This window comes from Petaurus breviceps, unplaced genomic scaffold (assembly GCF_028583685.1).
Source record: "Petaurus breviceps papuanus isolate PSGF00001 unplaced genomic scaffold, PetGlider_PUasm1.0 90977, whole genome shotgun sequence".
Lineage (NCBI taxonomy): Eukaryota > Metazoa > Chordata > Mammalia > Diprotodontia > Petauridae > Petaurus > Petaurus breviceps.
Window position 1 is genome coordinate 44,050,471 of NW_027187391.1, and position 13,362 is coordinate 44,063,832.

Below are 13,362 nucleotides of genomic sequence, written 5' to 3' on the forward strand. Positions count from 1 at the left end.
CAGATTTGCAGTTATGTTATTGTGTTATCTTTTGTCTTATCAGACATATATGTATATATGGTAACATATATGTATAATTACAATTATGTTATCAGACAATTATATGTTATCAGATTAGCAGTTATGTTATTATGTTATCTTTTGTCTTATCAGACATATATGGTATCCTCTCTGAGACCATAACCCAAATTTGCACTAGTAATCACAGAATTATAATCTCCAAAAAGGCAACTCGCTACTACATCCTCCTCTCAGGATTCCAACACTAAGGAGTCACAAGATTTTCCAGGACTGTAGGAAATGAACCTTATCAATGCTCCCCACTGATTTTCAGTCAGCCACAGTTAATTGACTTTTAGAAAGGTTATTTACTAAGAAGGTATATATAGCAAGGACAGTTTTATAGAAACATTGCCTCAAACTGAGGACATACTTTCCCCTTGTATACGCAAGGTCCACAGAGAGAGAGTTCAAACTCAGAAAACAGATGTGTCTAAGAGTAAGCTCACAGCTCCTAGTGACTAGAAACAAATTGAAATCTGACTGTTTGAAAAAGTAAGTAAATTTTGGTAGTCTGATCCAAAGGTAAGGGGAGTGTGGAGAAAATCGAATTGCCAAAATTTTTAACAAATATACTAGTGATTTTACAACAAAGAGAACTGACTATACATAATTATAAGCTAGAATTTACAAGAATAATTTATAGAGGGAGGCTAGGTGGCATGGTGAATAGAGCACTGGCCCTGGAGTCAGGAGGACCTGAGTTCAAATCTGGCCTCAGACACTTTACACTTACTAGTGATGTGAGCTTGGGCAAGTCACTTTACCCCAATTGCCCTGCCCTCCTCCCTCCAAAAAGCAAAAAAAGAAAAGAAAAAAGAAAAGGTAACAATGGCAGTAAGACAAAAAAAATATTAAAAGCATAAATGCCAACAAAGAGAAGACAATTTATCCCTACTTGCAGGATACAGGCTGGTTGACTTAAAAATTCCAGGAAATCTACAAACTAATTGAAACAATAGCATGAATAAAGCAGAAGGGTACAAAATGAATCCACAAAAATAATCAGCATTTCCATATAAATGAAAACAAAAAGAAAGAGGAACTAGTATGGAAACAAATGTCATTCAAAATACCTTTGAAATATGAAAAAAATATCTGGAAGTCAATTTACCAAGACACATTCCAAACTCATATAAATTCAGTTAAACAACTTTCTTTACAGAAAATAAAGTAAAACTTGAATAATATGAGGAATATTCACTTCTCATGGTTGGTCTCCAATATAATAAAAATGGCAGTACTATTTAACTTATAAATTTAGCACTATAGTGATCAAACTATCAATGTGTTACTTCATAGATTTTAATAAAACAAAATTCATCTGAAAGAGCAAAAGGACTAGAGTCCCAAGAGAAAGAATGGAAACAGTAGGAATCTAAATTCCAACTATATATGAAGATGCAATCATGAAAATTATTCAGTACTAGTTAAGAAATGGAAAAGCAAATCAACAGAGCAGACTAAAATAAGCAAGACTCAGAAACAACCAAATTCAGTAGTGCAAGAACATAACTTGGGGAAAGGCTTTTTAAATAATAAGAATTGCTTAGAAAACAGAAAAGCACTTTTTCAAAAAATAAGTTTAGACCAGCAATTCACACCATATACCACAATAAGTTCCAATGAAAATTAGACCTAAGGGGCAGCCAGCTAGCACAGTGAGTAAGAGCACCGGCTCCAGTGTTGGGATGACCTGGGGATCGAATCCCGGGCTCAGACACTTAGCACCCACTCAGAAACACCTGGCCGTGTAACCTGGAGCAAATTTCTTAACCCCAATTGCTTAGGGGCGGCCAGCTGGCTCAGCAAGTAAGGGCACTGGCTCCAGCGTCGGGATGACCTGGGGATCAAATCTGGGCTCAGATACTCAGCACCACACCCAGAAATAACTGGCCGTGTAACCTTGAACAAGTTACTTAATGCTGATTGCTTTAAAAAAAAAAAAAAGAAAATTATACCTAAATATAAAAACTAGCATCATTAAAGAAGAGAGAGAAGAAAAAATGGAAATAGTTACCTTTACCTCCCTATGATGAGGGAGAAAATATTGAACTATAATATCGATAGAGGAGATCATCAAAAAAAGACAATTTTAATTACATGAATAAAAAAAGTTGTAACACAAGCAAAGTCAATAAAGATAGGATTTGAAAAGAAACTGAATTGAGGGAAAATTTTTAAATCAAAATCTCTGATAAAACACTAATATATAAGAAATTTTGAAAATCAACACAAATATACAAGACTAAGAAACATTTCCCAATAGATTGTGAATTTTTGTGAAAAAAAGTGAATAAATGTCCATACCCTTTGACCTAAGAGATCTCATTGTTAGAATACTGTGTGTGTGTGTGTGTGTGTGTGTGTGTGTGTGTGTGTGTGTGTGTATCAGGGACAGAAAGAATGGTCCTATGTACACCAAAATATTCAAAGCAGTCTTTTTTGTAGTGGCAAAGAACCAGAAACAAATTGGGTACAAGTCAATTGGAGAATGACAAGATAAATTATGGAATATGAACATAATGAATATTATTGCATCATAATAAACAATGAATATGAGAAATTAGAAGCAATATGGGAAAACTTGTTTAAACAGAACAATTTACACAATGACTGTGACAATGTAAATGAGAAAAACAAAACAAAACTGAATGATACATAATTATAATGACTAAAATTGGCACTGGAAGAAGAACGAGGACATGCTCCTCACTCCTTCCTATGGAAATACGGGGGGGCTATGGCTGTAGAATGTTAAATATGCTTCCAGATACAGATGATGTTTCCATTGGTTTTGCTTAACTATTTTATTTTTCTCAGTCACAAGGGAAGTCTCATTGGGAGAAGAAAGGGAGGGAGGAACATGCAGAAATGACAATGATACAAAAGCAAAAGACATGAATAAAGTTTTAAAAACAAAATGAATGCAACCCCACTGTTGTTAAGAGCACCAAGTGAGGGGCAGCTAGGTGGCCCAGTGAATAGAGCACTGACCCTGGAGTCAGGAGGACCTGAGTTCAAATCCAGGGTCAGACACTTAATACTTAGTAGCCGTATGACCTTGGGCAAGTCACTTAACCCCAGTTGCCCTGCCTTCCCCTCTCCAAAAAGCAAAAAATAAAATAAAATTAAATTTAAAAAAAGAGTACCAAGTGAGATAATGTATGTGAAATAACTTACATTTCTGGAGCACTTTACGGTTCACAAAGTACTTTTCTCTTAACCCAACAAGAAAGCATTATTAGCTTTATTTTACAGATGAGGAAACTGAGGATCTGAGTAAAAATGACACATAGCCAGCAAATGTCTCAGGCTGGACTAGATCCCAGGTCTTTTGAATACATATCCAACACTCTTTCCCCACCTTCCTCTCCCCCAACCACAGTGCCTCTTTGAAGGGAGTCAGATGTTTCACTGAGAAGCAGTGTGGTACTATGCAGTGGGAAAAGCATACGTCATGGAGTCAGAAGACCTCAATTCACATCCCAGGTCTGCCAGTCAAGAGCTGCATGTTCTTAGGGGCGGCCAGGTGGCTCAGCCAGTAAGAGCACCAGCCCCAGTGTTGGGATGACCTGGGGATCGAATCCAGGCTCAGATACTCAGCACCACACCCATAAATAACTGGCCATGTAACCTTGATCAAGTTACTTAATCCCAATTGCTCAAAAAAAAAAAAAGAGTTGCATGTTCTTACAGAAGCTCCCTAAACTCTCTGGTCTTGTTGCCTCCTCCATCAAATGTATGGGTTGTATCTCTAAGGTCCCTTCCAACTCTATATCATACAAATATAACTGATAATTCTTATTGAGGATGGGGTCTGGAGAACCCCACATTATTATTCTTAAACTTTGTAAGTCAACCCAAGTCAAACTAAGTAGTTTAGTTTGTTTCTTGATTTTTCTTTTTCCCCCCTTAGGTAAAAACCTACTTTAAAAAAAAAAAAGAATTTTTGAAATATCTGCAAGAGGAGCATTGAATACAAATGAACCAGTTTCTTTAAAATAAAGATAAATGTGGGACCCAGATTAAAGTGTCCTGTGCACAGGGAACACTTACTCAGCTGATAACCCCGAGCTGGCAGTGACCTTGGCACTATTACAGGGGCAATATTTACAAAAGGATGAACTATTCGTGAACAATGTCCCCAATGTGCGAGGAACAAACAGGCTTTTCTTCAATACTAGGCATGCATGTCTTCTGGGTCCAACGATTTTTTCCCAGTGAAAATGTATTAGTTATGGACAATGCTTCCCTCCATTCCCCTCTCCTTTTTTTGTCCCTGTCAAGAACATCAGGGACCAGGGATGAAGTAGAAACTTTTCATCGAACCCTTGCCCATTTGTATTAAACTCCTAAAACTTTGTTGTAATAATAAATGCTCTGTGACCTTTCCAGTTTAAAAAAGTGCTTTCCTTCTAACAACTCTGTATATCAAGTATAATCATCCCCATTTTACAGGCAAGGAAATTAAGGCCCAGAGAGGGATATAGCAACTTGCCCCCAGGCACATAACTAAATGGTGGCAGACCCAGAATGTGAACCCCAGGTCTTCTGACTCGAAGTCCAATTTGCTTCCCACTGATGACATCTATAGATCTATAGAATGCTTGATTTTCTTTCCTTTTTTTCAAATTAAAGGTGCCATCCCTTGACTCACTTTTTAAAGAGGCCTATTCACTTGAATGGGCATTACCTCACCCTAAGTGAATACATGAAAAGGCCTTAGCCTAAAAGGACCAGGGTCTCCCATTGCATCCTGGGCGATCTCCAGTCATCCTGATGAATATCTGGTCACTAGATACAGATGGCTCTGGAGGAGAAAGTGGGACTGTCGATCTTGCATAGCCCTCCCTCCCTCAAATCAAAGTCAACTGCAAGTCATGTCATCATTTCCCTGATTTTTCCCTTCAAAAATGAAGGGAAAACACAGCTTTTAGGTTTGCAAAGCACTTTATTCTCAGAACCATAAGTTGATATTATTATTAGGTAAATTATATTATTTCTTATTGTTTTTTTTTACAATGCCTTCATTTCTGAATATATTCTCCCAATCCCCTCACCCAGGAGGCTATTTCTTATAACAAAATAAAGGGAAGAAAGGCAAAGAGAGAAGAAAAAAAGAAAGAGGTTCATTTTACAGATAAAAAAAAATATGGGAAAGGTTAAGTGATATTTTCAATACCATACAGCTAGTTAGTGTCTGAAATGGGTTTGAACCAAGGTCTTTGTTGGCATGGTAGAAAGAATACTGGCTTTGGAGTCAGAAAACCTGGGTTCAAATCTTGGATTTATGACTTACTGCCTGTGTAACCTTGGGCAAGTCACATAACTTCTCTATGCATCAGTTTCCTCATCTGTTAAAAAGAGAGAGTGGGACCATTTGACATCTGAATTCCCTTCCAGCTCTGTATTCCTGATACTAACTTGCAGTTTTGCATTCTAATCACTCCATCATGACGCCTCTACATTATCCTACATTAACAGGATATTCAGTGGACCTCCCCCACCTCAAGTCAACAAACATTTATTAGGCACTGAACCACGTGCCAGGCCCTGGGCTGCACCTGCACTCCAAATACCAGTAATCCTGTCTTTTCAAAGTATCATGATTTACTTTCCTTATCATTGCAAAGGAAAAGCTCAAACCTGCCCCTTGTTTCCTCTGCCCAGGGCTTGAGAGTGTTCTTGCCAGAGGAGGATGTAACAGCAAGAAGCCATTAGCTCATGTACAATGGAGCACCTGGCAAAGAGGGAATGAATCGATTGTGTAGAGAGAACTCTCCCACACTCATGTGGGAAGCTAGTCAGTCCATGTCCAACACCTCACTCATAAAAGGCCACCTCTTTTCTCTTGGACAAGTTCCCCAGTAGGGTCCAAAAGAGGATGAATGGGAGGCTTTGAAGGAAGGACCCTCACACAGAAATCCATTGGGAACAGCAAAGAGGATTCTGTCTTGCTCAGAAGAGAAGGGGATCCCCAGAAATAAAGCCTGAACACAGGACTCATCTGACAAGACTAGCTTCCTCTCCAGGGTGAAGAGACAGAGACTAGCCCATTCAGCTATTGTCCTCAAACCCTCTTTACTGAGCCTAGTGTGAAAAAAAGGACTGAGGAGCACTAAAGTTTAAATTCTAGGCCACCAGGCAGAAATGTCTTCAAATGGCCCTTTTCCAGTTTTTATAAAACAAAATAAGAAAACACATCCACACTCTTCTGCAATAAAGGCTGCCACAGGCAGCCTATGTCAGAGATGGGTAACTTTAAAAACAGTTGATTTTGAAAGAATAAAATTTCCCATTCCTGCTTTTATCAGCTGTTTTCTCCTGTTCCATTCAAAGGATTCAGGGTAATAATGAAATGCTGGAAAACTGTGACGAGTCACAAGTGGTCATAACCATATGACCACTCCACATTCCAGATTTCATAATCTGAAACTGGAAGAAACCACAAGGGCTATCAAATTCACCCCCTCCCTCATTTGAAATCTAAGGAAGCCGAGGCCTCAAGACTATAGAGTTATTTAGTGACAAAACCAGGGTGGGACAAGTGTCCCCAAAATGCTCCCTATTCTACTGTACTTGCCTGTCCTTCCTCTTTCATCTGTGGTGATTTCATCCGCTAGAAAATTGCATATGAAGCAGAGAATTGCTTTTATAGAACATTTGTAGATTTTAATTTTAGCTAGTATGCCCAAGTGGAAGACGACTACATATAAGATACAGCTAACAAATACTAAATGAAATGCCTAAGGGGCATCAGTGGTATGAAATGGAGTCGTGCGGAGCTTTAGATCAGGTAAATGACTAGTCCCCAAGCTAAACACACAGAACATTTCATGTGAACTCACCACTCAGAGTGTTCTGTGGGGCTATACTGAGAAGAAAAAAATATTAACTTCAATAAAATATTTGAAATGAAACAAACAGCTCCTCTTGGTGCCATAGTGAGGATAAAGATTACACACATCAGGAGGCAATGGGATACCGTGGATTGGGAATCAGACGACCTGGCCTCAAAGAATTACAGCCGGTGTGATCCTGGCGGTTCCTTAACTCCTCTAGGTCTCCTTTTCTTCAGCTGTAAAATGATGGTGCTAGACCAAGTAAGCTCTAAACTTCCTCCCTGCTGTCAAACTATGATCCTAGGTCCTGAAAAGTGAAGAGAAAAAAAAAACCCAGAAGGGGTGAGAGGGAGATTGGCAGAGTGCTAGAGTCTGACAGACAAATTCTTTCTGTCTCCCAATCCACCAAGAAAATTCTCAGGAGTGCTGGGTACTAAAAGCAGCATTGTGACATGTTTCTTTGTCCTTCATTTTAAAGAGGACCAATGACATCACTGGTGACATCTTGACTCACACGTGAATTGGACTTAAGTGAGGCAGAATGCACAAAGTCGTCAGCCTCATTCTCTTCCACAGTCATCAGAGTCCAGTGGCAAGACAAAAATCAGGATGGCTGGCAATGGCCCAGGATTCAGTAGATGGCCTTGGTATCTTAGATGTCTGACGAAGCTCTAAGCCCTCCACAGTGCCCACTTCAGCCACCTTTGTGACCACTGAACAAATTGTTCTCAGCCACCCACTCTGCCAAGGAAAGTCTTCACGTGTTTGGGGTAGACATCCCCCTAATTCACTGACAGGTTTGAGGCCTGTTACCCTCAACCTGGTTTAGCCCTTCTGACAGGATGGTTTATCAGGGTGTGGCTACTGTGCATGCTGCAGCTTCTTGGCCACAAGTGAGAGCTGAATGCCAGGTGGGCACCAAAGGTAGATGAGAGTTCTGAAAAGTGCTTAGCAAGCCCTTACACCAGAGGTGCTAGCCCTCCCTGAACACCCCGTAGTGGACTTAGAAAGATCTAGGCTCAAATCCTGCCTCAAACACTTATTAGTTATTTAATCTGGGCAAGTCTTAACCTCCCTCATTTTTTTTCCTCATCTGTAAAATGGGGATAATAAATGCAGGCTTGTTGTCAGGCTCAAATTCTGATTATCATCAATTTACTGAAACTTCTCTCTCCTAAGTTACCAGCAGTATCTTAATTGACTTTGCCAAACCTAATAGACTTGTTTCGATCCTCATTCTTCTTGGCTTCTCTGTATTGTTTGACACTGTTGATCATCGTCTCCTGGACATACTCTTCTCTAGTTTTTTATGATACCACTTTCTCCTGGTTCTTCTCCTACCTGTCTGACTGCTCTTTCTCAATTTCCTTAGATGGTACATCATCCATGTCACACTCACTAATCCTGGATGTCCCCCACATATCTGTCCCTTACCTTTTTCTCTTTTCTCCCCATACTATCTCACTTAGTGATCTTGCTAGCTCCCATTGGTTCAATTATCATCTCTGCAGGATGATTTCCGGATCTATCCCTCATCTCTCTCCTCATCTCTACTCTAACTGCCCAGCTGGACATCTCAGATGGGATGTCTTGTAGATATCTCACATTTAACATGTCCATAACAGAATTCATCATCTTCCCAAACACACATACCACACACACATTCACACATTCTCTCTCTCTCTCTCTCTCTCTCTCTCTCTCTCTCTCTCTCTCTCTGTCTCTCTCTGTCTCTGTCTGTCTCTGTCTCTCTCTGACTCTCTCTCTCGTCTCTCTCCCCTCACCTCCCCTCTTCCAAACTTCCTTCTTATTGTTATTGAAGGTACTATGCCATCCTCCAATCACATGGGATTGCAATCTCAGTATCGCTCTTGATTTCTCACTGTCAGTCACTGTAGGTATCTAATCAGTTGCCAAATCTTGTCATTTTTACCTTCACAGCATCTCTCCTATAAACATCTCTTCTCTCCACTCACATAGCCCCCATCCCTATGCCTTCTCAGCATCTTTTTCCCACTCCTACGACCTCCGAGATTTAGTAGAAAATCTTCCGTCATTTCAAGCACTTTATTGCCTGATGCCTTCCTACTTTCCTAGATTTCTTACATTTTGTGGCCTTCCATACACTCTAAGACCCTAGCTGTTCCACCTTCCATCCCTGTGCCTTTTCAGTGTCTGACTCCTATCCACTTGTAAATCTATGTTGCTATGATTTTATGAGCTCATACAAAGGGAGGCTGAAGTCTTAAAACAAAACACCTGGGAACAGGAGTATGAGAGATCATAGTGGGAAAAGGGTATGGGGCAAGGCTGACAACAGATTGTCAATTGTCACCAGAAGGGTCACTCTCAAACATGGTAGTTTCAGTGGGAGGAGAAGAGTCAGCAATGAATGGTTCTTCCAAGAGGCCACTTTGGACTTGACAAACCAAGGTCTGACAAGTACTTCATTACCCCTTCCCAGTCAAATGGAATGCATAGGCCATACTCATACTGGGTGTGAGTAATAGAGTGAAGGACCTGGAGTCAGGAAGACTCCTTTGCCTGGGTTCAAATCTGGCTTCAGACGTTTACTAGTGGTGTGACCCTAGATAAGTCACTTAGCCCTGTTTGCCTCAGTTTCCTCATCTGTAAAACTAGCTGGAGAAGGAAATGGAAATCCATTCTAGTATCTCTGCCAAGAAAACCCCAAATGGGGTCATGAATAGTCAGACACAACTGAAAATGACTGTACAACAGCACTCACACTGGGACGTTTCACTAAGACAGCTGAAGGTCTAGACTTCCTGGCTCTCCATAACTCTACTGTAGGGCAGTACTTGTTATTGGTGGTCTTTCCTTTTCCTTGAAGTACAATTGTTGTCGATATCTTTTTTTTATACCACCTACATTTCCCCGTGTATTCTTCCCCTTTCCATTACCAGAGAGTCATCTTTTGTAACAAAAAACAATTTCAAAAAAGACAAAAGTTCAGTAAGACAAACCAACATATTATAAAAGTCTAAAGCTAGAAGTCTGCATAGCAGAGGGAGAGGAGAGGGTTCAAGGATTAGGAAATATATGCTTATATTGGAGACGAGTCCTACAATAGATCATTCACAGTCAGGACACACTACTAATCCATCTTCCTACTTTCCAACCAGTTAATAATATACCCCTTAGGGCGATAACCCTCACAGGCTCTGTTTTAGAGACCACTGAACTGGCTGATTGGGATAGAACATGGAAACATGGAAACAATCCCATTCTTCAAGAAGTTTACATTCTGTTGGGAGGTGGGGAGAAATGAGGCAGAAATAGATACAACAAAATATATACAAACTAATGGATAGGGACTGTAATTGGACCCTTGATTTCATTGGTATAGATAAGGAACTTCCAGGCAAGGAAATCCTTTTGACCAATGCAGGTTGGGTCCCTTGGCTACAACCTACAGAATTGTCTAGAATACTGAATAGTTGAGTAACTTGCTCAGGGTCCCAGAGATAGTATGTGTCAGAGGGAGGTTACTTCATCCACTACACTCTATCAAATAATTAGGGGTTGATAAGTTAAAGAGTGGGGACCAGTAACAACTGGGGTGATCTGGAAAGGCTCCTTTTCTTCTACATCTTTTAAAAATTTGAGTTCATCATTGAGTATCATCCTATTTAGTCACAAGGAGAGAATGGGAAGGTCAGGAGCACTTACAAGAAGGTGATGACTTCCTACCAAGGTGAGATGATCCTTTAAGGACTCTTTTAGCCTATAATCACATAAGACTGACCTATAGCATATTGATAGCTCTTGGGGGAGCAAATTTACTTTGTTAATAAATGACTTTATAGCATTTTCTTGTTTCCTCTGCATCAAAGAAAATGATCCCCTGGAATAGGTCAGGGGTGGTTATTTTTTGTTAAGCTACTGCCAGGAGATATTAAATATAAAGATAGTCCCATTGAATGCCAAAGAAGACTTGACCTTATTAGAGTGAACTAATGCATGTTTGGGGCTTGAAGGTCCATCAGTAGGTTCAAAGATCTTGGAGACTGCCTAAGAGTACAAGTAACCTATTAAGCAAGGCAGCCCCAGGCAAAATTGTTAAATAAGTAAAACTGTCTCTGGTGCCCCTCTGTCATGTTTTCCTTTCCTTTTTTTAGCAGAAGGAAAATTTTACTTCTTTTCAGTGCCATCTTCACCCCTACAAGAAGCTCAGGGTCTCCAAGATCTGCCCTTCCTAGGAAGTAGCCACATCTCTGGACCTTTTCTTCTCATTCCTCTCCCCCTATCAAAACTCAGGTACTGGGGCGGCTCAGTGGCTCAGTGAGTAAAGCGCCGGCGCCGGAGTCCAGAGGACCCGAGTTCAGTTCTGGCCTCAGACACTTAACACACAAACACACACACACACACTGGTGGTATAACCTTCGGCAAGTTACTTAACCCCAGGTGCCCTCCAAAAGGCAAAACAAAACAAACAAACAAAAAAAACTCAGGTATTCTCAGATGTTCTGATAGTTGATGTGATTGTTGAACTCATTCATGGCTAAGATGATGAGAGCTTAAACTTCCCTTCCAGAAAACATTCTTGTATTTGAAATAGACACATCCTAAAGGAAACAAATTTTAAGAATTTCCAGCTATTTGGGGCCCTCCTCTCCCAATGGATAAATGACCAAAGGATATGAGCAGACAGTTCTCAAGAGAAGAAACCCAAGCTATCTAAAGTGACATAAAGATGTTCCAAATCATCAATAATTAGACAAATGAAATTTAAAGAAATTCTCAGGTTCTACCTCACACCAACCAGATTGATAAAGATGACCAAAAGAGGAAATCCTGAAAAATGTTGGAAGGATTGTAGGAAAATAGGTACGTTGATGCCCCATTGGTGAAACTGTGAATTGTTATAAACATTCTAGAAACCAGTTTGGAACTACTTCCCAAAAGTGACTAGACTGTCTATACCTTGAATACTACCACTACTAAGCCCAAAAAGAGATGAAAGAAAGAAGACTCATGTTCAAAAATATTTGTAGCAGTTTTTTGTGGTAGCAAAGAACTAGAAACTAAGGGTGTGCCCATCAATTGGGAAATGGTTGAAGAGAATGTGGTATGTAAATATAATGGGATATTATGGTGCTGTAATAAAGTGAAAAAGAAAGGATATCAGACAGATCTGAGAAAGCTTGTATGAACTGATTCAGAGTAAAGTAAACAGAACCAGGAAAACAATTTATACAACATCAATGCTGTAAAAAGAATAATTCTGAAAACCTTAAGAACTCTAATTAGTTCAATAACCAATAATTCCAGAGGACCAATAATAAAGAAGGCTCCCTGCCTCCTGACAGAGACGGTGATGAACTAAAGATATAGGAAAAATACATTTTTGGACTGGGCCAATGCTGGAATGTGTTTTGTTTGACTGCAAAAATTTTCAAAAGTTTTACCCCCTCTTTTTCTCTCTCAGTTGAGGAGGAGGGGAAGGAAAAAAATAAATATTCATTAACTGAAACAATAAAAAAATTAATTTAGGGGGCAGCTAGGTGGTGCAGTGAATACAGCACCAGCCCTGGAGTCAGGAGGACCCGAGTTCAAATTCAGCCTCAGACACAACACTTACTGTGTGACCTTGGGCAAGTCACTTAACCCTAATTGCCCTGCTTTCCCCCCTCCAAAAAGCAAAAGAAAAAAAAATTTAATTAAAAAAGGCAACCTCCTCTATTTGTTCCATCTCCAAACCACCTTTCTAGACTTGTTTACATTATTTTACTTCACACATGCTATGTTCCAGCCAGAGTCGACAGCCTGCTTTTCCTTGTATGTGACATCCCATTTCTGTGCCTTTGCATAGTTTGTCTACCATTCCTGGAATGCACTTCCTTTTCACTTGCCTCTCATAGTAGACTTGGCTTCCTTCAAGTGGCAGCTAAAATGTAGTCCCCTACAGGAAAGTCATTGTTATCCTCCCAGCAGCTAACATCTTGCTCCCTGAAATTGTTGTTTAGTTATTTCAGCCATGTTCTATTTTTTGTAACCTCATTTGGGGTTTGTCATTTCCTTCTACAGCTCACCTTACATATGAGGAAACTGAGGCAAATAGGGTGAAGTGACTTGCCCAAGGTCATACAGCTAGTAAGTGTCTGAGGCCAGGTTTGAAGTTAGGAAAATGAGTTAACCACCAATTGGGAAATGGCCAAGAGTTTTGGTATGTGGATGTGATGGAGTGTTGTTGTGCTGTAAGAAATGATGAAAGTGGGGAGGCTAGGTGGCACAGTGAATAGAGCACCAGCCCTGGAGTCAGGAGGACCCAAGTTCAAAGCCAGCCTCAGACGCAACATTTACTAGCCGTGTGACATTGGACAAGTCACTTAACCCCAAATGCCCTACATTCCCCCCTCCAAAAACAAAAAAAAAATAAGAAAGAAAGGAAGAAAGAAAGAAAGAAAGAAAGAAAGAAAGAAAGAAAGAAAGAAAG